This window comes from Lycium ferocissimum, chromosome 8, assembly GCF_029784015.1.
Source record: "Lycium ferocissimum isolate CSIRO_LF1 chromosome 8, AGI_CSIRO_Lferr_CH_V1, whole genome shotgun sequence".
Taxonomy (NCBI): domain Eukaryota; kingdom Viridiplantae; phylum Streptophyta; class Magnoliopsida; order Solanales; family Solanaceae; genus Lycium; species Lycium ferocissimum.
Window position 1 is genome coordinate 21,682,062 of NC_081349.1, and position 24,167 is coordinate 21,706,228.

The following is a 24,167-nucleotide window of genomic DNA, read 5'->3' on the forward strand; positions in this document are numbered from 1 at the left end:
GCCCTTTTTTTTAGTAGTGATTAATGCTAGTACCAAACACTGGGTGGGAAACAAAAAAAAAACTATCAAAAAGAAATTAAAAAATAAACTTTTAAAAACGTGCACGGAGTTTTCTCTTTGTTTAAAGCTAAATTAAAAATAAAGAGAAAAGTCAAATGAGTAATTAATTTATTAATATTAGTGTACCTGGAGGCTTATAAATAGGATCCTTCTCCACGAAAGAAATCACCACACATTACTCTTCTACTAGCTAAATATTAATTAATTTGCAAATATGGCTCAAGTGAACAAGTTTGCTATCATCTTCGTTGTTCTCTTGGCCATGACTATTGGTTCGTAACTTTACTTTTCTAATTTTCTTATTTACAGTTTTATGAAAGTAATCATGCATTAAGATATATACATATGGTAATTATGTATATGTTAATATAATGCATATATCATGATGAGCTTTTTGTGTGCACTTTAGTGTTTCTATGTGCACATACGTACATTTTAGATTTACGTAGTTTTTTTTTACATTACAGTTTTCAGATTCTTGCATTGATCTTAACCCTAAAATATGCAGTTGATATGCCTGGAACCTCAAAGTTGCATGTTATGGGAGGTTGTGGCGATCGTTGTGAGACCAGCAGTGATTGTCGTACTGGCTTTACTCTCTGCCTGATCTGTGCTGAGAAAACGGACCCGTTCGATAATTCTAGATGCAAAACATGTGGCATCTTGCCATTCTAATATACATACATACATGCTCCAAAAATGTGGGTGTTTCTTGTTTAAGTATTGTATTTGTATTTCTGTTCTCCTTTAACAATTAGCTTGGCGTACGTGAAGAAATAATATATCTGCTAGCAGATATGTGTTTTTGTACGTCTTCTATATATTCCCTTCAGCACTAAGTTTACTAGTGTTCCCTTTGTATGTCTTTTCCCTTCAACACGTTGAAGAAAAAGAATATGAATAAAGTGTGTTATTATTATGGGTTTATGGTAATTAAATTATAACACCCTCAATACTTTTGTTTTTTATTTATTTTTTATTAAAGCTGCGTTGTGGTGGCAAGAGATTTGTCTTTGGCCCTACTTTGTATATTAAGATCAAAAAGTAGATACATAAAGGAGAGAGAAATCGAATCTCCTCACAAACTATACGAGAATGGACATGCCTAGAACGGAAAAACGGTCCTGTAATAATGGCACTTCAAATTACATAACTCCAGGAAACACAAAAAACGGGTGCAAATCACACTTGCACTTACCTTTATGTTCAAAATCGATACAGAAAAAGAGGGGAAGAAGAATTCAAATTTCAGTGTTTCGGTTATAAAATCATTCAACTACATTATTACAAAAAGTGCTACTAACAGTTTTTGTCTTTAATTTGCACGAGTGAAAGGAAGATAAGTATTCAGAATAAATTTTTTAAGGCAAACTAAAATATAATTTGATATTCCTCTGTATAATTTGCTATTACATATTTTATCACTTATTTATTAGGTAGTTAATTTGACTAATTATTACTAGAACTAAAGTTGACATATTACTAGGGGATTTGGCACCGTATGACAAGAGTGCTTACTAAATGGTAGGGGCGTCAATGGTACGGTTCGGGTGGTTATTTTAGAAAATTTATACCGTACCAATTTTTCGGTTATTTTATTTTGTAGAACCAAAATTGGACTTTTTAAAATCGTCCCATCATGTCGGTTTCTCTTCGGTACCGGTACAACATACTTCTATAGGATTTTGACAAAAACTCCTTAGATATTTTTACTGATTAAAAGGTTATGAATCAAGAAAACATGAAAGACGACAAAAACAGAGATTGATCTCACTATTTTACGGCGGTGTAAAATAATGCTAAGCAAAAACAAAAAATATATTTTAGATTGCACGAGGGGAAAAAATTAATTAAGATGAGACTCAAGAACTGAGACTACTAAGATTAAGTATCCAATAAGAGAATTTAAAATCATACGAGAGGAAAGGTATCTAATGGTACTTTGTAACTTTCAGATCGTTGGAATACCTTGTAGCTTACTAGTTACTGCTCGAGATGCTAGAACTAATTTAATTTCAATAGGAGTAATATAATAGGTTTCAGAGTTGGAACTTGAGGTGTTAATTATATTGCCAGCTTGTAGTCATTTTCATCATCCCAAACCCAAAGCGAAAATTTTATTATTTTATTATATTTAAATTTAATATATAAAATATATTTTACACATATAAACTTATTCGGTTCGGTTCGGTATTTTTTCGGTTTATTTTGATGAAATTAAAAACCTACCTAGCTAATTATTCGGTATGGTTATAAATTTATATAAAAACCGTCGGTTTTATTAAAAAAACATAAAAATCGGTTCGGTACGGTACGGTTCGATCGGTTAAGTTGATTTTTTGAAAACCATTGACACCCCTACTAAATGGCATAAAATAACTTAAAAGTTTAACAAATTGGCATCCCACAGCCAATACCCACGTTTTAGGCTATCTCATAACTGAAAAAATATTCCTTTAAAATAGCTTTATATTTTCAAATTCCCTCTCTCTTCTTAAAGTTTTATTCAATTACTTTCCCCAAATCTCTCTCCAAATACGCAAACTATACTATTCTGGCAAAAGGCATTCACCGAGAGAGAGGAGCTAACAAAATTTTATTCTGCCGCCAAAATGGTGTATGAATATGTTCCCGCTATTCTTCATTAATATTGCATCATTGTATTACAAATACTATTGATCAAGTGTAAGATCTCTTAGCATAATCTATTTGAACCAGAGAATGCCTGGAGCACGAGGACTCCCAAAGCATGGCAAGAAATTCCATGAAAAAGATGGGTTTGACTCAGTATATACTCTACAGTTCAAGTTGCTATCTCTTCCTCTTTGTAATTTGCAGATACCTAGCCTTTGATGTGTCAGTGTAAGATAATAATCATAACTCATCATGATCTTTAGATTGTGCATCGGCTTTTTCATTGGAGGATTTGGCTAGGAATTTGATACCAATCAAGTGATGAAGATGAAGAGTACAATGTATACATTTTGAAGTACCATGTATACACTCTGATATATTGTGAAGTACCATGTATATACTTTGAAATATTGTGAAGTACCATGTATACATTCTGATTTATTGTGAAGTACCATGTATACACTTTGATTTATTGTGAAGTACCACGTATACATTCTGATTTATTGTGAAGTATCAAGTATGCGCTCTGATTTATTGTGAAGTATCATGTATACATTCTGATTTATTGTGAAGTACCATGTATACAATCTGATATATTGTGAAGTACCATGTAGACATTCTAACTTATTGTGAAGTACCATGTATACATTCTGACTTATTGATTTCGGATTTTTTTGTTATGTTTTATATACAAATTATGAAATATGTGTACAGTAGCCTATGTATACAAATCCGCATGTGTATATCTCATCCCAAGATTTATCGCTAGCTTGTGTATACAGTGATATTTCATGTATACAAACCAGTGATAAATTGTACTTTTTATGCATTGTATATCAAATATGTATACACATGTATTCATGAATTTGATGTATACATCATATGTATACCAATTTCTATACATGAATCTGATGTATACGTCATATATATACCAACTACTATACACGTATTCATGAATCTGATGTGTACATCATATGTATACCAACTTCTATACATGAATCTGATTTATACATCATCTATATATATATATATATACACCAACTACTATACATGTATTCATGAATCTGATGTGTACATCATATATATACCAACTACTATACAAGTATTCATGAATCTGATGTATACATCATATGTACATATTGGTATACAGTGGTCTACAATCATGTAATAAATTGGTATACATTTGTATTGGTATGCATTGGTCTGTATTCATCTAATAAATTGGTATAGATTTGTTTGCATTAATATCTTTATAATTTTTCATTGGTATACGTTGATCCGTATTCATCTAACAAATTTGTATACATTTATTTGCATTGGTATACATTGACCCGTATTCACCTAACAAATTTATATACATTTGTTTGTAGTGTTATTCATTGGTCCATATACAAATACCAAAAGTCTATATTCACCTAATAAATTGATATACATTTATTTGCATTACTATCTATTGGTCTGTATACACATTTATACATTATATAATGTGTAATGGACAATAATTTTAATGAGTTCTACATAAATCATGATATAAAGTTATGAAATTAAAGATAAATTTTATATTGATATGATAAAATTTCAATGCTGCTGCAAAACCCTGAAATAAGGGAAACACAATAATTGAACCCTTAATTTTAGGGATCTCCAACGTCAAATAAGGGGAAAAATTAATCATTGGAAAAAAAATCATAATGGTACATGGCAGAATATAATTTGCGGTACTAGACTTTTTTTGAAAACAAACATTCATATTTTTCTAATATTAAATTGATAAGAATAAGTAGGTATATTTAAGATTGCAAAGTCGCGTAAATTGAGGGAGGAAAGAAGTTGTAGCCCTAATCTTTCGTCCGCTGGATACAAATTTGGCTAAAGATTGCCATTATTTTTAGGCTAAAATTATTAAACAAACAATTGGGTTAAAGATATGCCAATTCTAAATGGGAGTTGTATGTACATGTCAATTCCCCAATATAGGGGGATATTACCACTTCAATAAAATTAACAAAAAAAGCTTTCAGTAACTACAGAAAAAAAAAGGCTGATTTACGCAGATGTGCCTTGTTAGGCCACCATTTAAATTTTATTCCTATTTTAAAAAGTTGTGCAAATATAATCTTTTGGACTGACAAACAATAGATTCTCTTCCAACATATACAAAATTTTACACTGTTGATCTAACATTTTCTATGAATTTTCAGTTTGCTCAAAAGAGATCTTTAGACGGCGGCCTAAAAAAGATCATATGTTGCAAGATATATAAAAAAATCATTTACTAAATAGTTATCCTGAAAAAAAAAAAATCCGAAAGAAAGATGAAAATTATGATAAAAGAGTAACTAAGAGCCTGTTTGGATGCTTAAAAAAGCAACTTATAAGCCAAAAAAAAAAGTCAGTAGGTCAACTTATTTTTTTGGCTTATGTTCAATTTCAAATTTTATGTTCGCTTTAGATAAGCCTAAACCAAACGGGTCCAATTATTTTTTTGAGCTTATTTTAAAGACAAAAATGACTTTTTTAAATTTCCAAATAAAGCACTCAAAAAGTTGAAAACAACTTATAAGCCAATCCAAACAGGCTCTAACGTGAGGTTCAGAGCCATTCTGCAGCCCAACCTTCAGGAAAGCACTTGCTATGTTATGGACCCAGATCAGGCTTTGGGCTTGGGCCTGGGATTTAGTTAAGCAGGAATATACACGGGGTGTTCTTTTTAGGGATATTCATTTAATTTTTGACCCTATTAAGAAAAATTGTGCAAGTATGTATATTCGTCAGGATTTTTCCTCATCTTCCTCTCTATTTTCTTTATATGTGTAGTAAAAATTTGAAGACTCATTGCGTATTTGGATTGGCTGAAGAAACTTGAAGAATACCATTGTTAGGTTTGTTGAGATTGTTTGTAGAATAAGACAAAGTTGATCTATTGATTTTGGAAGGTTTGAGGTTATAATCTAACAACTGAAAATTATTGAGACTGACATTATAAGGCTGGATATCAAAGTTGGAGTCATTTGGAACAATTTGGGTCAATGTTGAAGCAAAACGTGATGCTAAATATTTCTACAGAACAGGATATAGTGATTGTTAGAATTTTCATCACAAATCTTGACGATTACCATAATTTATTATTAAGGCAAGTCTTGTGACTGAACGGTAGCTAAGTTTAATTTGGCGCTTCTTAATTTATACTTAATTAGCTGTAATTTAGTTCGACCGGTTAGTTCACTATGTCAGGATCAGTGTTTTAAAAGGCGGGGGGGTAAGGCGAGGCGTTTCTGCCTCAGCGAGGCGTAAGCCTCATGGGACTTTAATTTTTAGTATTTCATAAAAGGATATAATTATAATAAATACTTTTAAATAGGTAAAATAGCGTAAAAATTTGAAGAAAACTATAAATATATGCTCCATCCTCACAAAAAAACTAATCGAACAATCTATTATACGCTACTTACAAGCACAAGTTGATCGTCGTTATTTTTTGAGATAGTAGAAGACAAGATAAATAATTGGAAAAGAATATATAGTAGGCATTCTAGCAATAAAAAAAGGTCGTGACTTTTAAATTTAATGTTTCGGTTCCTTTTTAAAATATTTGAGTAATTACTAGTTGACTTTTGAGAATTTGGGCATTATATTGAAGACTTATTTAACAAATTTTGTTTTAATTTGAAGAAGTTTTCTGGGCTTACGCCCCAACAAAAAAAACTCGCTCCAAACGCCCAGACGTACGCCCCGAATTGTTCGGCGTACGCCTTTTGAGACTTTCGCCTCGAACCATCGCCCCGGGGCATTTTTGATACGCCTGCCCCGAGGCTCGCCCCGAAAACGCTTTTTAAAACACTGGAACTTAGGATGGCAGTTTAATTGAATATTTTAGATAATAAAAATGCTCCAGTAATTAAAATCCTTCAACAAGGGCAAGTAGAGTATAGACTATATATGAGTTCCTTCTTTGCAAGTTCTCACTTCTCACTGTTACTCTTCGAGCATATACAAAAAAATTGATGTTTGACCATCTTATTTCCGGATAATATTTTGGGAGGTTGTAACGATACTTGTTGGTCCAATAGTGATTGACGGTGGTGTTGGGAGAAAACAAGCTTCACATGTAGCGTCTTGCCATGAAGAATATCGTGGAATACTCTAAAGTACTAAATCTACTCCAAATATGTGTGTTTATTTTGATTTAAATGTTCTCTCTTTGTATTATTTTCCCTTCAACAATAACTCTGATCTGTATTTTTAAGTGTTGTCTTTGTATGTCTTTTCCCTTCGACACTAAATTTGGTGTGAAGAAAATGATATAAATATTGTTATGAGAAGCGCTAACGTTTTATTTTTCCATGATTAGAGAGGTTCTCTAATCATGCATGATATAAGTGTTGTTGGGACTAAGTTTAGGAACAACCTAATTAGATGGATATGAAACAAACTTAATAGAGTATTTTGAGATAACTAGATGGCAGGAGCCCGTGCCGCCAATAACGTGCAGAAGGAAAAACTAAGGGGAAAGATCACGCATGCCCCCTCAAACCAAAATATATATCCATCCATACCTCAATTACTTTCGTAACCCCAGAAAAAATCAAAAGTATTTACCCCAGATACCCCCCAATTATGATACTAACATGGTATATATAAATATATTAAGATAGTATCATGGAAGATACTTCAATCCTTCTCTTAGTCCTCCATGATACCATCTCAGTATATTTATATACTGAGATGGTATCATGGAAGATGCTTCAGTCCTTCTCTTAGTCCTCCATGATACCATCATAGTATATAAATATACTAAAACGGTATTATGAATAATCATGTTCATTTACTAAAAATGACACACTTTTCCCAAAAAAACCTCTATGATACCATCGTCTTATATACATATACTGTGATGGTATCATGGAGGACTGCTTCAGTCATTCAATGAGACACTCCTCGGAACCGTGGTACCATCGTGGTACATAAATTTAGTGAGACGGTATCATGGAGGACTGCTTCAGTCCTCCTCTTAGTCCTCAATGATATCATCATGATATATAAATATACTGTGATAATATCATAGAGGAAGGGTTTGGGCAAGGGGGGCACGTCGGGTAATTAGTTTGGGCTGGGCTCAGCTGGGCAGAAGCGAAAATAGTTTGGGAGTGGGCATGGGCGGATAATTAGTTTGGGTTGGGCGGGCAATTAGTGATGCTTTCCCGGAAACTAAAGTCAATCTTTCTTTGTATTCTCGAGCGTAGCAAATATAGATATATGAAATGTCTTAATTTGTACGTTCTATTATGCTATTATGATAGAATCTATAGCATATTTAATATCACAATTTTTCTTTTGAAATATTATCCACATGCCGAATGAAATAATAATAAAACTCACATTTACATACAATAATTTTAATTAGTTATGTTTTTTAACTTTTCAAATAAATTAAAGAATGAATGTAAGAGTTTGAATAGGAGTATATGCAAGAGTTATTGTTGAAGTAATCTTAATTGAGATTTTTGCCTAGATAATTGGAGGTGGAGTCTATTTATTTTAGGAGATATGGTCATATATACCCCTGTACTATCCCGAAATAGTTGTGCGTAACCCTCATTTGCTTTTTTAATGATATATACCCCCACCGTTAGCATTTTGGTCATATATACCCCCCGTTTAATGGCCCATTTAACGGGGACACGTGGCATGATGTCAATGGCTCCAACCATTTTTATTTTTAATTTAATTTTCACTTGAACCCATACCAAAATAAACCCGACCCGCCCCATACTAAAAAGGCGGGTCTACACTATTCTTGCCAAACCGGATTCGAAGTGTTCTTAAAGGCTGAGTGTCCAATCGGAGTCATCCTCATTAAGAGATTCCTCCGAGTTCCAGCGGCCCAACCTTATTTTATTTATCATATTTACTTGATTCCATTACTTATTGTTTGTAATTTACTCTTGTCTATAAAAAATTAATTCACGTATCCTTTAAATCACTAAATAAATTCAACTGTTCCTTTTTTAGGGTAAACAATACTTAATTAAATTACGCTGATAGTATAATTTTTTTTTACTCTAATCTCGATGTATATGACTCAGATCTTTCTTCTTAATTACAGGAACACCACAGACTCTTCACGTTGCTCCGTATATATCTCTTCATTAACATTTATTTTCCTGAATCTAGATTATATCTTTTCTAAGTATATTATAAACTTTTCTTTCTTGCCATGAGTAAATTTTTTCGGTGCATAAAATACGTTTACCTCGTTTCTTCTTTTAATGACATACTTTTATAGTCACCAAAAATTATGGAATACATTTTTTTGTAAATACTTCTTGTCAAATTAAATGAAACTGGACGAGTATTCATTTAGTCCTCAAAAGTCAAGAAAGGAACTCAATGTCGAAGGAGATTAGTAGAAAGAATAAGGAAAACGAAATTCAATGGCCGACTGGTGCTACTGATAAGGAATTTTTTAAACTAATAAGGAGAGATAATCGGGAGAAAAGAGATGAAATAAATCTGAGAGATAAAATGAAATTATCTAAACTGCGGTTAGAATTTTTTTAGTCAACTAAATCTTAGTCATTAATTCTAAGAATTTTTTTAGTCAACTAAATCTTAGTCATTAATTCTAACATATGTCATGTTTCCTCAATCCAAGCAAGAACTTGAAAAAAATGAAGAGAGGAGAAATGAAGAGGAGCTGAATCCACATCATTAAAGGTAATATCTTTTATTGCCCAAACAAAAAAAGAAAAAAAAAAAGGTGATATCTTTAAATTTTTTGTTCCTAATCCTAAAATCAGGAGTTCCACACTTATCCAAGTTGATATGACCTCTGATTTGAGTAGGAAGATCTTCGGAATTGGAGAATATTATGATGCCTCGTTGGTTGTGGCTCATTCAAGCTAACAAGTCTGATATTAAGACAATTTATTTTAGTGATTACAACTTAAAATTAAAATACTTATCACTTGATCAGGCCGAGGAAAAAAAATCTTTTTTTGGTACTCTTTCATAACATAAATATGTGTATAAATAGAGGCGGATTTATGATTTAAAGGTGGCGGGTGTCACAATTTTCTTCAATGTTCATTTTGTTAGGAACGTGTATTTGGGTCGGGTCCATCTCTTTTGAATTTATTCGGGTCAACTTAATAGGCCGTTTTTTATTTGCAAATATGAAAATTACATCTCAAAAATCAAGAAACGAACATAATTAGCATATTAAACAAGGAATCACACTCATTAACAACAGAAGTAAAATCAACATTTTCACAAAGGAACTTATATCTTTTATGTATATTAAAAAATGAACTTGCACAAGTAAAATAACATCTTCAATAAGGGAATTACACCAATCAAAATAAGAAAAATAATAGGAAAACTCTTCAATAGGTAAATTACACCCCATAAGTAAATGTAGAATCAGATAACTACAAGTTCTCAAAAATAAATCATAAATTTCATGTTTTTTTCTAGGCAATGCTTACGAAATTTCCATTACAATTTAAGAGTAAAGTGATTTAAATTGAATTTAACAATTATAGAAAAACACGAATTTTTATAATACACTCCCTCCGTCCATTTTTATTTATCCACTATACTAAAATAGATGTCTACTTTTACATGTAAGTTGTATAATTTGAAAACCCAAGACATAATTTACCATTTTATACCTATTTCACCCTTATTATTAAGTACTCAAATTCATTTCTCATTTTATTTATTGCTTATTAAGAGTGTCCCAAGTCAAATATAGACAAGTAAACATGACGGAGGGAGTAATCAACAAAAGAAATTAGAAAAAGATTGACTTTTGATCTCAATCCAAAATTCTCATTGAGACCCAAGTTTTTCGATTTAAATACTCACAGATTTGAGATTAAGAAAAATGCTTAATTTAAGGGATTTTGAAGATTCTATTTTTTATGTTCTCGCTAGAGATCACAGATAAAATAATAGAATAGAGGAAAGACCATATAAATAATAAAATGACAAATAGAAAATTGGGAGAGCCGAAAAGGGAAATGACCGGTACAAATGAACAAAAAAGCACAAAGAGAAACGAGAGTAGAAAATATTCAAGATAGATTCAAACTTGTGTCTACCAGCCATGACACCTTTGTTTAATTTGCAATCGGGGGTGGCAGGATCAAATATTTAATCTAGTTTAAGCAAATTGCAACATAGGTATATAAAAAAATTATCTATCAAGGGAGTGCCATGCCACCCACACCCTAAAGGGTGGATCCACCCTGTATATAAAAGACAGTTATCTTGCCTTCATTGATTTGGTGTAAATACCCGATGCAGATGAATTTTTACCAACAAACAATTATAGCCTTGTTATTCATAGTTGCAAATTAATTAGTTCTATATATATCTACTATCTACTATTATTATTAATTTATTCTACTATGTAATAAAGGGCGATAAAGTAGCCAGGACGTCAACATGTCTGTTTGGCCTTAAAAGGGTATTATAGTCTTTCTACTTTAACAGATTTTCGGTATTTTTGCAGCTCACCGCGTGGATCTTTTACAGCTATTAGGTGACCGCCCTAATTCCTCTTCTCATCCCCAGTATACATCTCTACAGCATCTGCGTTCTGTCTAGGGACCGATATGATGATTGGTTTAGGTAGGGCGACCGGCCTACTACGGGCACCTGTAGAGATTAGTGTGTGAGAAGAGGCAATAAGCATGCATCTCAGGGTCAACATGCCTGCCTGGCATGAGGCGATTTCATAGGGTAAATTTCAGTGTTATATTGGTGGCTCAGCACGTAGATTCCTTCTTATTCATCTTTCTTATCGCTTCATCGTAATTCACGGTTTCACTCTTCATCATTGTGCTCTGTTTCGTCTATGTTTACTGCGTGAATTACTTACGACTCCGTTGTTTTTTTGATTTTCTGTAAATTACATGCTTTCAGTCAGGGGCGAATTTGTGCATTAAAAATGGGTCACGTGAACACATGGTCACCTGACTAAACTCGGTATATTATGTATATAATTCCTTAAATATATCTAATATTAACTGAAGGAATGCATGGTCAAACTAGACTAGGTGGAGCACTGGTTAAGTGTTGGGTTTAATCCCTTAAGATTGTGGGATCGAACCCCACTAAATGCACTTCCATTTATATTTTTAATTTTGCAGATTAATTAATTCTATATATATCTACTATCTACTATCTACTGCTAATATATAAGAGGTAATAAGCATGCACCTCGGGGTCAACATGCCTGCATGGCATGGGGCTAAATTGGTCAGTTCATAGGGTAAATTTCAGTGTTATATTGGTGGCTCAGCACGTGGATTCCTTCTTAGTCGTCTTTCTTATCGCTTCATCACAATTCACGGTTTCACTCTTCATCATTGTGCTCCGTTTTGTCTATGTTTACTGCGTGAATTACTTACGGCTTCATTGTTTTTTCGATTTTATGTAAATTACATGCTTTCAGTGGCCTTGAGCTTTATGGGCTGAGCTTTTATGTTGTTGTTATGTTATTGGACTGTGATTTTGTATTCTTGTTTCTATTCTGTTAAGTTGCTATGAAAATTGTTTATTGAGCATAGGGTTGGAAGATACTTGGAGGAAACCTTGCTTAACCTATTTGGAAGTACTGATATTGCACTACACTTCCCTTCCGGGCCATCTTTTTGCTTTGTCCCCATCGTTAGTTTGATGTTGTTGTCGAAAAGCTTGGAAAAAGCATTCACTGGGGAGAAGGCTAAAATATTTGTTGTACAATATTACTTAATATTGTAGAAGCTGCAGTGTCTTGAAATCCTTGTTACATTTTTCCTTGTAAGTACTGCTTAGAAAAGATTAAAAATTCTCATCTTCAGTAGCAGTTGAATATTTTTTACATGGGTGGGGATTATATGTACTACTGGAGCTACTACATATAATTAAATTTGTTTGAAGAAAGTTTTCAATTTGCAGCATATACCCTCTTGCAAGAATATGGACATGCAGAAGCATCTCATCAATCAAATATCCCATATATTCCCATACTATGCGTCTTGCAAGTAAACAGTAACCATATTCATAAGAAGTTAGAATACACAAATTATGTGACAAAAGTAAACTCTTTTTTGCCTTCCAGACTCTTTTTTTCCCGATTTAACATATGGGAAAATAACTTCCAGTCATAAAAAATTAGCTTTTCTCTGTAAAATGTAAATCTAATGCTGTAATTTCATCAAATCTGTTAAAATTTCATAGAGCGTATTTGAATTTGGCAAGATATTACTTATGAAAATGCTAAATGATTTACTTACGGAACTTTTCGGATTTGTAAAGAGATTTTTTTTAGAACGTAGTTGTAATCTAACTGTTTTGATATAGCCCCTACCAAAGATTAACAAGTAGTTTTTAATTTCTTTTGGAGCTCAGTGGTAATCTGTCGTAACTGCTTAGATGAATTGTTCCTACGTTCATTCCTTTAATTTATTTTCTATGTCGTATGTCTGATGTGCTCTAATTATTGTAACCGTCAATTAGCCAATATATAAATGTTATCTACTTGGGTTAAAAAAGGACAGCTAGCCATAGTTTATTACGTCCTTCAAGATCACTCTGTTTAAAAATGTTTATGTGCCTTAAAACTTCTAACATGCTGCAGTACGAAGCAACATCACCTGATTTCAAATGTTGAGCTTGTAAGGAATAATGAGATTGTATACTTAAATCACCATTCCCCTGTCAAGACCGAGTCTTTGCTGGATAACTAGTATGCATATATTGAACTACTTTCTCTTTTGGAAACAAAATAACCTTTTCCTAATTTGTGAGCTTGTTGAAATAGGAAAAGGTTTTTCCCACACATTGATAAGTTGGATACTATGTCAGAATTGCTTCAACTGATTTATGAGCTCAAAATGCTTCGACTTTTTTGAATTTGTTGATTCATGTACTTCTTCTAACACTCTTTGAGATATCCATTAACCAACATCAACGGTGGTTACGTATTCTGTATCTCACTATTCATTTCGCCTTGCATTTTTCGAAAGTGATCAGGCATTTCTTTTTTAGAAATCCTTTAATTTCTCTGTTGAAAGTAGGATTGGATTGGTGAAGTGCAAAAAATGATATGTCTGTACGTATTTTCTAAATGTTGAGATTGCAAGCTACATTTCACAACTAATAATATACTTTTTTTTTGTCAGAATTTCGTTGATATTTTGGACATTGAATACATGATAGTCAAGAGAAGGGGAATTGGATGTTGGAATGGGAAAACATTAACATACGGATCCCTATTTCAAGATCCAATCCCTCTTCTTTTGGCAATCACATTTGCCCACGCATCTTAAGAAGCCGGAGCCAATATTTTCTGCTTTCCGAACTATGTTAGTGGCCCTGGTTTTAAGGTCCATTCACGGCTATCTTCATGTCGATCTCATGTGTATTTAGTTGAGATAGTACTTCCAATTGTATGTTATATATTTGACAATCCATTGTCATCCTAGAGTGTTATATGCTGCTAACTGCTACACACCACACTGTGTAGCAAAGCCTTCTTTTTCCCTATATTCATAGCTTTGGAAATGCTTCTGCTGAGGTTGCTTGATGAGCATTAATTGCGCCCAACAACGGCCAATGGTTAATCATTATAGAAAGAAAAAGCATCATCAAAAAGATTTCTAACCCATGCAAATAAAACTATAATCATGCTTCTATTTGTTCTCTCATAGTGCCCTACGAGCTAAATCCTTGAGAAAGATTTTATTAGTCAATTATACACAAAATAACAAGCAGTTTAAGGAAGTAAAACGGTTCATGAATACACTTCCTCATTTTTCCTTTTCAGCTTTCATTCTCATATTGGCATATCTGATATTTTCATGTTCTTATCACTTCATCAGATTCGCACCTTTCCATTACTTTGTAGGAGCACTTGTTACTGGAGAAATAGCAGCAGCCAGTGCTGCAATGCAAGATGTTTGCTCGGCATTATTAAGGTGAAAAACATATTTGTGTTCCCGTTTCTCATACATCCTTCCCTTTAGTATTTCTTGAAATAATTCATCCTTGCAGAAAATATCTTGTCTGATTTACTTGATGACGTTTCTATTAAGTATGATTTTGCTTTATCGATGTACTTGTCTTTGTGGGATGGATAGGAGGAAGCAGCAAGTCATTGTCCAGCACAACACTGCCGCTGAAGAACAACCACCGCTGAAGAACAACCACCACTGACGACAATGAATTTCGGATACTTGCATCATCAATCTGGGAATTTCTTTTTGGTATTTATGATTTCTATTGTACGACTAGACTTTCGTCTTCAAAAAATAAAGAGTTTGAGGAGATTTTTCAATAATTCCATAAAGTTTTGTTCTACACTGCTTTGTGTAATAATGCACCTTTCACCTTCTCCGAAAAATGAAAAATCAAAGGATCTCAAATGAAGTACAATATGAGCCATTGGGCCCGTGTAATCAAAGGATCTCAAATGAAGTACAATCTATCTATATATAATATAATAGGAGAAGCAAAAGTAGGTGGTGATGACAAGTGTCACCACCAGAAAATTCCTATTTAAAAAAATGTGTAAGTCCAAGAAATTCCAAACTAAAAATACAAAATATAAAAAAAGCAAAATCAGGAGTATTTAAATTTATTCAAAAACGTGTAAATCTGAAAACTGAGTAACCAACTAAATCACAGTATTTGATTTTAAATTAATAAATTAAAAGATAATGGATAACCAACTTCCCAATACATACACTCCCACGTCTCATTAATCGTTTTTTAAACATATCGTTTTTCTCCGCTTTTTTTTTCCACACACACACAAAAAAAAAAAAAAAACAATTACTAAATGCAAAAAGATAGGATTCAGTTACACCTGCTCTCATCCCTTATAATAAAATGCAAAGTGTATCGAAATCCTGCGCAAACCGTTTCAAATCAAATTCTCAGTTACAATGGCATAAAAACAGAGACTAAAATAAGAAAGGAGAAAAATTCACCCCAATAACCCGTATCAAATGAAAACCGCAAACCCAGTTGCATTCAAGCCAGAGAAGAAATCACCATGGGAGAAATATATAAAGGTGTTAGAGGCCGTACTATTGATTCAAATCAGGTATTTTTAAACCATTTTTAGATGAACAATTTTTCTTGGGATTTTTGTCAATCCTCCTCCTAATATGAAAGGACAATGGTTATGTATAGTTCTCACTGACCGAGCATTTTGAAGTTCACATATGGGTCTATTCCAATCAATTACTTCAGTTTACTTCTTTTATTCCTCCTTCTATTTATTTTTTTTAAAAAAAATTATATAAGGAGGATAACTATGCTGGAAAAAAAATGTTGAATTTCAAAGTTTTTCACAGTTGTGGCTGAGATGTGCCAAATGAAATAATAGACTCTAATTTCTTCGTCTATATGGTGAGTGCCGAATTTGTTATTATTTTTTTATGTCAATTTGAAGTATAGATATTTTTCCAGTATTAGCTTTACTATCAAGTGTCCATAAATTATAGTAATAACTTTAGCTTTTAGCTCACTAGCATCTTCATTATCTGCAGTGATGAACCGTTCTATTCTGAGAACTAAAGCCAATTTTACAAGCCTTGATCCATAACACTGGTGAGAGAATCCTTTCCCAAGTTTTAAACTTTCCAATATTTAGACTCTAAAGATTGTAAAAATGGGTTTATACAATTTTTAGTTATTCGTTTAACTGAACATGAATGCCCTCTCTTACCACTTTACCTATTGAGTGAGTGGTGAGTTTATATGTAAATGCTAGCGTTTTTTGTGTAAAAATGGATACTTAAATCGATGGATACCAGGTTCTTTGGTTCCTCTTCTCAACTTCTTTTCTTTTGTGCTGCCAGTTTCGGCAAGGAACTGAATATACACGAGGAGATGAAGAATCTTTGAGAAGGCATTACTGGAATCACTCTACAAAACATTGATTTTGCTTCACCGGAGCATCAGAATAATCTAAACAAAAAATTGGAACGATGGCTAAATTCCATTTCTTATTTATGGTAAGTTTACAGCCTATTTGAAGAAACTGACTACTTCTTCTTTTAAATTATCTGGTTCAAGCAAGATGTCATAAGGTACCAATATAACTTCTTTATTTTTATATAATTTGACTTCTTATAATCAATCAATTCCATTTCATGTTGATTTACTAATCTCATTAGAGCACAGAGGGTCTTTTTTGTTCATTTGAAAGTCATGCATTTGATGAAAATGGAATAAATCATTCTGTTTTTGCACAGTTTCTGTAGGAAAGAGGTGTTTATTTGCAATGAAGTTTATTTTCTCATGAATATTCTTCTATTGCAATGCAGTTACATTAATGAACATGATAACAATCCTCTCATTGATTGCAATGAAACATTACGACATTTTATTCAATCCCATCAAGTTATTTCAGAAAGCTTATCTGGTGAGAATATTGTTATGTTTCGCAGGCTCCAATATGTGCTTCAATTTGGCCCATGCCCTCGGAAGGAGCAATGGGATTTTATGCGTATTCCATTATGTCATTCTGTCGGAACACCATCTTCTGCAGGTAGAATTAATTCTCATACATAGTGTTCAGTGAGCACTTTTTTTGTATAGCTTATAGCCAATTGCTAAATTTGGTTCATAGAAGATACTGAATTTGAATACTTCTACATATCATTTTGTTGTCTTTGTACTCACTTTTGTTCTTACTTTGTAGCTCTTTGGTCGTCCTCAATGGCTCACCGTTAGATGGCGATCACATACATATGTAAACAAGGTGGTATTTTTTTTAAGTTCCACAAAATTTTTACTGATTACACAGAAAAAAAATTCAAGCAAAAGTAACAATATCCGGTTTCTTGAATGATTTGTTAAGCTTTTATCATCCTTCTGAGTTATTTGATGGTTGTGAAAAGCAAGTTAAGGAGGAACTAGAGAAGAGAGGCTGCCAATTAAGTACGGGTTTGTGAAGTAAATTTTATATCAATGAATGAAGAAGGTCTGGTTTGGTTTTTAGCATTTTGAAATCCCTCTACTTTCTGCATGTCTGCTTATGCGTTTGTGTGAGAGTTTAATTTCCTGTCCTTATTTTCTTTTATCATATGGTATATAGGCATCAAACTGTTGGAAAAAAATAGGCATACAGTTCATTTAGTGTTTACCTAAGAAAAACCTTTTATCAGCTTCATTTCACATAAGTTAGATAATTAAAAAAAATTCTATTTACATCTTAAAGTCTTTTGTACTTAAGGTCCTTTAGTTTCATTGGATGAAAACCTGACAGTGTTCAACACACACGCGATGATAAAAGGTGTTCTTTACAGACATATGGCTGAATACAAACCCAAAAATCCTAATAGAAGGTACAGGTTTGCTATATATAATTTATGCTCTCTTTTAACAATAGTTAGTCTATAGTGATTTAACCGTTGTATGATTAGAATTTCTATTGCTTTGCTTAAAGACGAGGACAATTCACTATGGAGGAAAGTCAAGAAAACAAGGAGTCTATGGTATGAAATTCTGAATTCTTAAAACTGCAACAGAGAGGAGTGGAATTACTGCCAGTGGCATAGCAGTCAGTGTGCTTATTGTTCCCAATGAACAGATAACCGACCTATTGGTAAATTTACTCTTTGTTTAATTCTCTATGCAGTAATGTATCGAAATTCTATGGAGGTCCCAGATATTTGAAAGATACTGGTTTTGTAGCTTCTGATCAGTGAATGAAATATTATTACTCTTTCATGGAAAAAAAATTTTGCTCTCTTTAATTGATTTGAACTGTTAATATTTGTGTAATCATCTTAGGTTGGAGATAAATAAGTTTGTGGAGGCTTTCATCACATTCAAGAAGTAGCAGAATAAAGTAGAAAGTATAAAAGTTTGAAATGTACTATGGACTGAAATCAGCGCCCAAGGTTTTTATTTGACAATGTAAATAAACATAATCGTCGTTTTCACTGTTAAAAGAGAAGATCTCAAATGATAAAAATAACTATTAGAAGTATATGTAGATTTTATAACAAAGTAATAAAACAGCATCTAGACAAATTCAAAATCGTAAATAATGGATAATTTAATATATGAAAATAAGGAATAGAAAAGTTAGTCGATGACTATATGATTTGTTTCCTTTAATTTCACAATTTTTTATTGGGTATATCTCATTGAAAATGAGACGCAAGTTGGAATTATGTTTAAACACCGTGATCTATTGGTAATGGTGGATTGCATTTGCAGTATACCAATGGAGCATGGAAGGATGGCTTTACAACATTTAGGCTTGGTTGACAAGAAATATTCTGTGAAATATCATTGTAAGTCTCTGCTTACTGTCACTTTAAGTTGGTGAATAAGTTGAGGTTGATTGATTGTTTCACTAATCTCCCTAAAGTTAAGCAGACTAATATCGTAGAAAGTCCATATGACTTTGCTATTGCGGATTATCTCACTAATGTGCCTCCTTTCCGAGGTTCCTCCTAGGACCGCGATTTCAACATTTTTTTTGATAAAACCCTACCCCCACTTCTATCTTTTTTCGATGTCATCATACTTTTATGGTCTATAATATGAGCTTATAGATGTATTGCCAAAAGACTATATGATCTGGAAATTCTTCAGTTGCTTCATGATTTCTCAAACGGTTATGATCTGACATACAAATGTTTGGATTATTGGTTGTTAATACCTTAACGAAAAAACATGAGTCTTATTTCAATTTTTCATCCCGTGATTATCAATGAAAGAGAAGGTCCCTAAAATTCGATTTGGCCTATTCGATAACTTTGTTCTATTTCCGTAAAATTCCTATTTGTCTGAGATTAGCGCTACTGATCTAATCCAGTAGCCTGGAATTTTTATGCTCTTCTAACATCAAAATATGGAGAAGTAAATGAAGATGTTCCTCCTGCTAATATTGTTCATACAACACCAACAAATGGGTACAATAAGAGTCGTTTGGATACACACATTATTTCATAGGTATTGTTGGTGTTAGATGTTGGTTTCTATAGTCTTTTCAATAACATTTGGTTTTGGCGTTGGCTTACACAGGGATTGTTGCGCTCACAATTCTGCGAATGAAGATAATGATCACCGGAGCAATTCGCCAAGCAAATCATCATCCTCTCTTAGGGAATGATCTTCAACTACCTCTTGAAATAGTACTTCAGCGAATGCTGCATTAGAAGCTCAGGGATAAGCTCAACAGAAGTTCAAGCAAATTATCGTTATGATCCTTATAATAGAGATATATCCTGGATTATTTTCAGGGGAAAAAATAAGTTTGTGAAGTTCAAGTGTCTCCAAAGTTTAAAATTCCAGTTTAAGATGATTGTTATAATAGTTTCACATATTAGTTACATACAAACATAGATGAGATGCGGTGAAAGTTGCATAGTCCCAGTACCTTTTTGGTGCAATTGTTTTGTGAATAAAATTACCTTATACAAAATTTTCATGTCTTTGATCTGTGAACTTCTGAATTTAAGTTTCTTTGACATTGACAATGATATAGTTCAGAGCAGTGTTTTGCACAATGCCATAAAGAAAATTTCAGAAGTTACTCCAAGAAGTTCGATCACAACTTTATTTAATTGGATAGTACGACATTGATGGTTGTAAGTGCATGATGCTTATCTTTTTGTGCAATCAATGATTTATAGTCACCTTGACAGAATGTTTTGATGCTAAAAAGTAATTCATCTATGTTAAAACTATTACAATCCTTTAAAATAAAGTTCTTTAGTCACATTTATGATATAATTAATTATGTTGTACCTAAATATATATTGATTAAGAAGAGTACACTTGTGTTCTGCTAGCACTATTCAATATGATGAGAAATTAAAGATAATATTATTGCAATTATCTATCTCCACTCTTATTTTCTTTGAAACAATCCGCGCATCGTGCGGCTCCGTATACTAGTATGTGTAATAATCCTCGTCATTAACCAACTGCCAAACTATACCCCTCAAAACTAACAGACCTTTAGCAGGTTTGATTTACAAAGGAAAAATGATCAAAATTGCCTCAAATATTAGAAATAGGCCTTTTCCTTTTTTAAATAAGCTGAATAAACCTTGTTTATATTAAGACTTGCCTTAATTAGTATAAATGAGTTCTGAATAAAGTAAGTATTTTAAAGCCTATATAATTATTACATCATACGTTGGATAAACTTTGTTCTTGATCACTTGTACTAATTGAGAAGTATCCTTTCGAATTTCTGCTCTTAATTTATTTGATCATATCTTTCCTTGATTTTATATGTTTAATTTTACAGCTCTAACCTTGCATACCAAATATTAATTCTTTGATGAGTTTTTTAAAGCTATCTTGCAAGTTACTCAAAGTACCCAACTCTTTCACTCGTACGTTCTCATCATACTGAGATTTTTCCAATTCTTTAATTCCCACCCAAATCTCATCTTATTTTCCACATGCTTCTATGGCGAAGCTTTTATTTATTTTCAACGCCTCCTGTTATGAAGTTGCACTAATAATGGTTGTGGTGGGATGGATACGATTCCTTCACCTTAATCAGATGTCTCGCGTTCGAACCTATATATGAAAAAAAAATCCGGGAGCCCTTTTCCTTAAATGGGTCTTACGCGGAGTGAATCCCCATTAGTCGGACCCCCAATCCGGATATAGAACACCGGGTGGGAAACCCAAAAACAAAAAAATTATGAAGCTGCAATTTCAATTTTCAACTTTGAATCGTAGGACTTATATGCTTTGAAAATAGATCACCATTAGTAGTATCACGTTTTGTATGAAACTCTCTCTATATCTGATCAGAGAAAAGATATGAAAAGATTATAATGGATTTTGATAATAGAGTAGCTATATTTAAAATAAACATTAAATAATAATATGTTATTATAATAATATTATTATGTAACTTCTTAATAATGGGCGAGACATCGGCGAGGGAGGGCGCATGTGAGCGTCGAGTCATTCAACATAACGTGCGCTGAAACTCTCTTTATTAAACTTTAAAAAAAAAGGACAAATCAATTTAATGAGCATTTAATTAATTTGTACATAGTGTACTTGAGGGCTTATAAATATGATCCTTCTCCATGAAAGAAATCACTACACACGCTACTTCTTGTTTATTAATTTGCAAATATGGCAGCAGTGAACAAGTTTGCTATCTTCTTCGTTGTCCTCTTAACCATGACCATTGGTTTGTTACATTTACTTTTTCTCTTGTTTACAATTTAAAGAAAAATCATGCACTAGGATACATTAAACGTACATATGTCAATATAACTCTAACCAACAACCAGAGGATTCCATGAACAGTGTTACTATCTGCGCACATAAATACATTATATACATTTCATTACGTCGTTTAACTTTAAATTATTATTTTCGGATTAATCTTACATTGATCTTAATCCCAATATTTATATTGTGCAGTTGATATGCCAGGAACCTCAAAAATGCAAGTTATGGGAGGATTTTGTGGCGATCGTTGTCAGGACGATCCTAGTGTAAAAAGAAATTTGGTATAATATCGTAAGACACTGTAAGGTGCAGAAGGAACCGTATGGTGAATCATACACGGCATGTGCCTGGTAGCTCTATTTACGCAGTGTAATTTTCCCTTTACCAATAAGCTTGCTATAACTCACAGATATGTGTGTTTAATTTCTAAATAAAACGTGGCCTTTGTATGTCTTTTATTCCCTTCAACACTAAGTTTAGTGTGAAGAAAATAAATATGATTAAAGTTTATTATTGTCATGCGGTAAATCATATCTCCCTCGATACATGTACATTTGTGCTATAAATTAAATGTATGGATGAAGCTAATATAATTTACTTACGTGGGCATTAATCAACTACTACATTACAAAAAGTGTTAGTAACGTTTATGCTTTTACACGAGAGAAAAATGGATAAGCATTCAAAATAAAAATCATAGGGAAACTGAAATTTGTTATCCTTCGATCTGTATGACACTATAATTTACGTTGTAAATTAATTATCTCACGGACATCATAAAAATCTCAGTTTGTCACCCTTTGCAAGTAATCAACCACAGACATGGTCCCTCTCTGGATTTGTAATCTGAATTAAATTTCAATCTCAATAGTATGATGTTCTATTTTTTTTTTTTTTTAAATTAAACCGTCTTATATTGACCCGCGGCGGGGGGGGGGAGGGGGGGAGAGTGTTTGCATAGACCTCTACCAACTCGTAAATAAGAAATCTTAAAAGTGAATGCAAAAATTCTCTAGAGCTTGTAAAATCTGCTGTGATGATGAACACTCAACGATTCGTGCAAGTACTCCTTCAGTTAGCGATGAGACAATAATTGAGGAGAAGTTGGTCTTGCTTCTTCAAGTTCATGTAGGCGCGATTAGCAACACTCAGCCAGTGACGGAATCAGAATTTCCACCAAAGAAATTCAAAATATAAAGAAATAACCTCACGAAGAAGCCGAAATGATTCACATAAAGTATGTCTACACAAATAAATAAATAATTGATCTATCGACGTATACATAGTGTAATTTTCCGGTGAAAGAGTGTCAACTAACTTCCCTTCTATAACAGATAAGGAGAAAACGGTTCCTATCAATTTGGCACCTGTTTTTTTTCTTTTCTTTTTTTGGTTTTTTGGGTTTTTGTTTCAGCTGTACATAAAGCTCCAGATTGAGAAATACTTCCTAAAACATGTAACAAGAAACATTTGAAATATTTTTTTGTCCAGAATTTTAAATCGCACAACAGAAACCACACCCTATGTCACATGAAAGACGGAGATTAGTAACTTGAAAATAGGATAAATACTTATTACAACAGGTTAAAATACATTTACGGGCGAGACAAAGAGACAGGTGAAAAAGTTGTTTGTGTTGATGGAGTCCATGCAGGCCCAACGGCAAAGTCCAACTTCCATATGTTTCTGGTAATTGTGAGCTTCAAGCATTGGTGTTGATTATTTTTTTCCACCTGAATATGGATTCATTATTTCTTTTTTATTTATTATCATTTTGTATTTCCTTTTAAACTATGCGAGAACTGAGAGTTTTACTTTGTTCGTGGTTATTATCCATGTAATTTTAATGAATGATTTACTTTGCAAATTGACTGAATCATGAAAAGAAATCTCGATCGAATTAAGGGCCATCAATCTCCTTTAAGCAAACTAAGATGTAATGTTTTTTTCCCTCATGAATTCTAATGTAATGTTAATTTCTTATCTTTTGTTGTCTTTGTTTTTTTTTCCTTTCAAATTTAAGCGGCCTAAACTTAAATTGCTAGACAGCCAAGATGAAGGTGTAATTATTAAAAGGAGAAATTCATTGTAAACAAGTGCACGTGCAGTGCGCATGGTAATTAGTTGATAGTTAGTTGAAAGCTCAGTTAGCTGAAAATATCCAAGTGACAACTGTTGCCAACTGTAGGCAGTTAGCACAGGCCATATGTATAAGTAACTGAAAGTTGAATCATTTTTCTCTC

The 24,167-nt window shown here is 32.8% G+C and overlaps 2 long non-coding RNA genes across 3 annotated transcripts; both read left to right on the forward strand.

Moving 5' to 3' along the window:
• The first annotated feature begins 15,513 nt into the window (after positions 1–15,513).
• Positions 15,514–17,463, forward strand: LOC132066717 (uncharacterized). 2 transcript variants are annotated; one of them, XR_009416923.1, is made up of 6 exons: positions 15,514–15,793; positions 16,047–16,101; positions 16,242–16,302; positions 16,554–16,709; positions 17,145–17,245; positions 17,399–17,463. It is a non-coding gene; the product is annotated as an uncharacterized LOC132066717 (long non-coding RNA). The 2 variants fall into 2 exon arrangements; XR_009416922.1 differs by having other exon boundaries at positions 16,047–16,302.
• A 140-nt stretch (positions 17,464–17,603) lies between these two features.
• On the forward strand, positions 17,604–20,271 carry LOC132066716 (uncharacterized). The gene is made up of 3 exons (XR_009416921.1): positions 17,604–18,044; positions 18,146–18,304; positions 18,925–20,271. It is a non-coding gene; the product is annotated as an uncharacterized LOC132066716 (long non-coding RNA).
• The last annotated feature ends 3,896 nt before the right edge of the window (positions 20,272–24,167 follow it).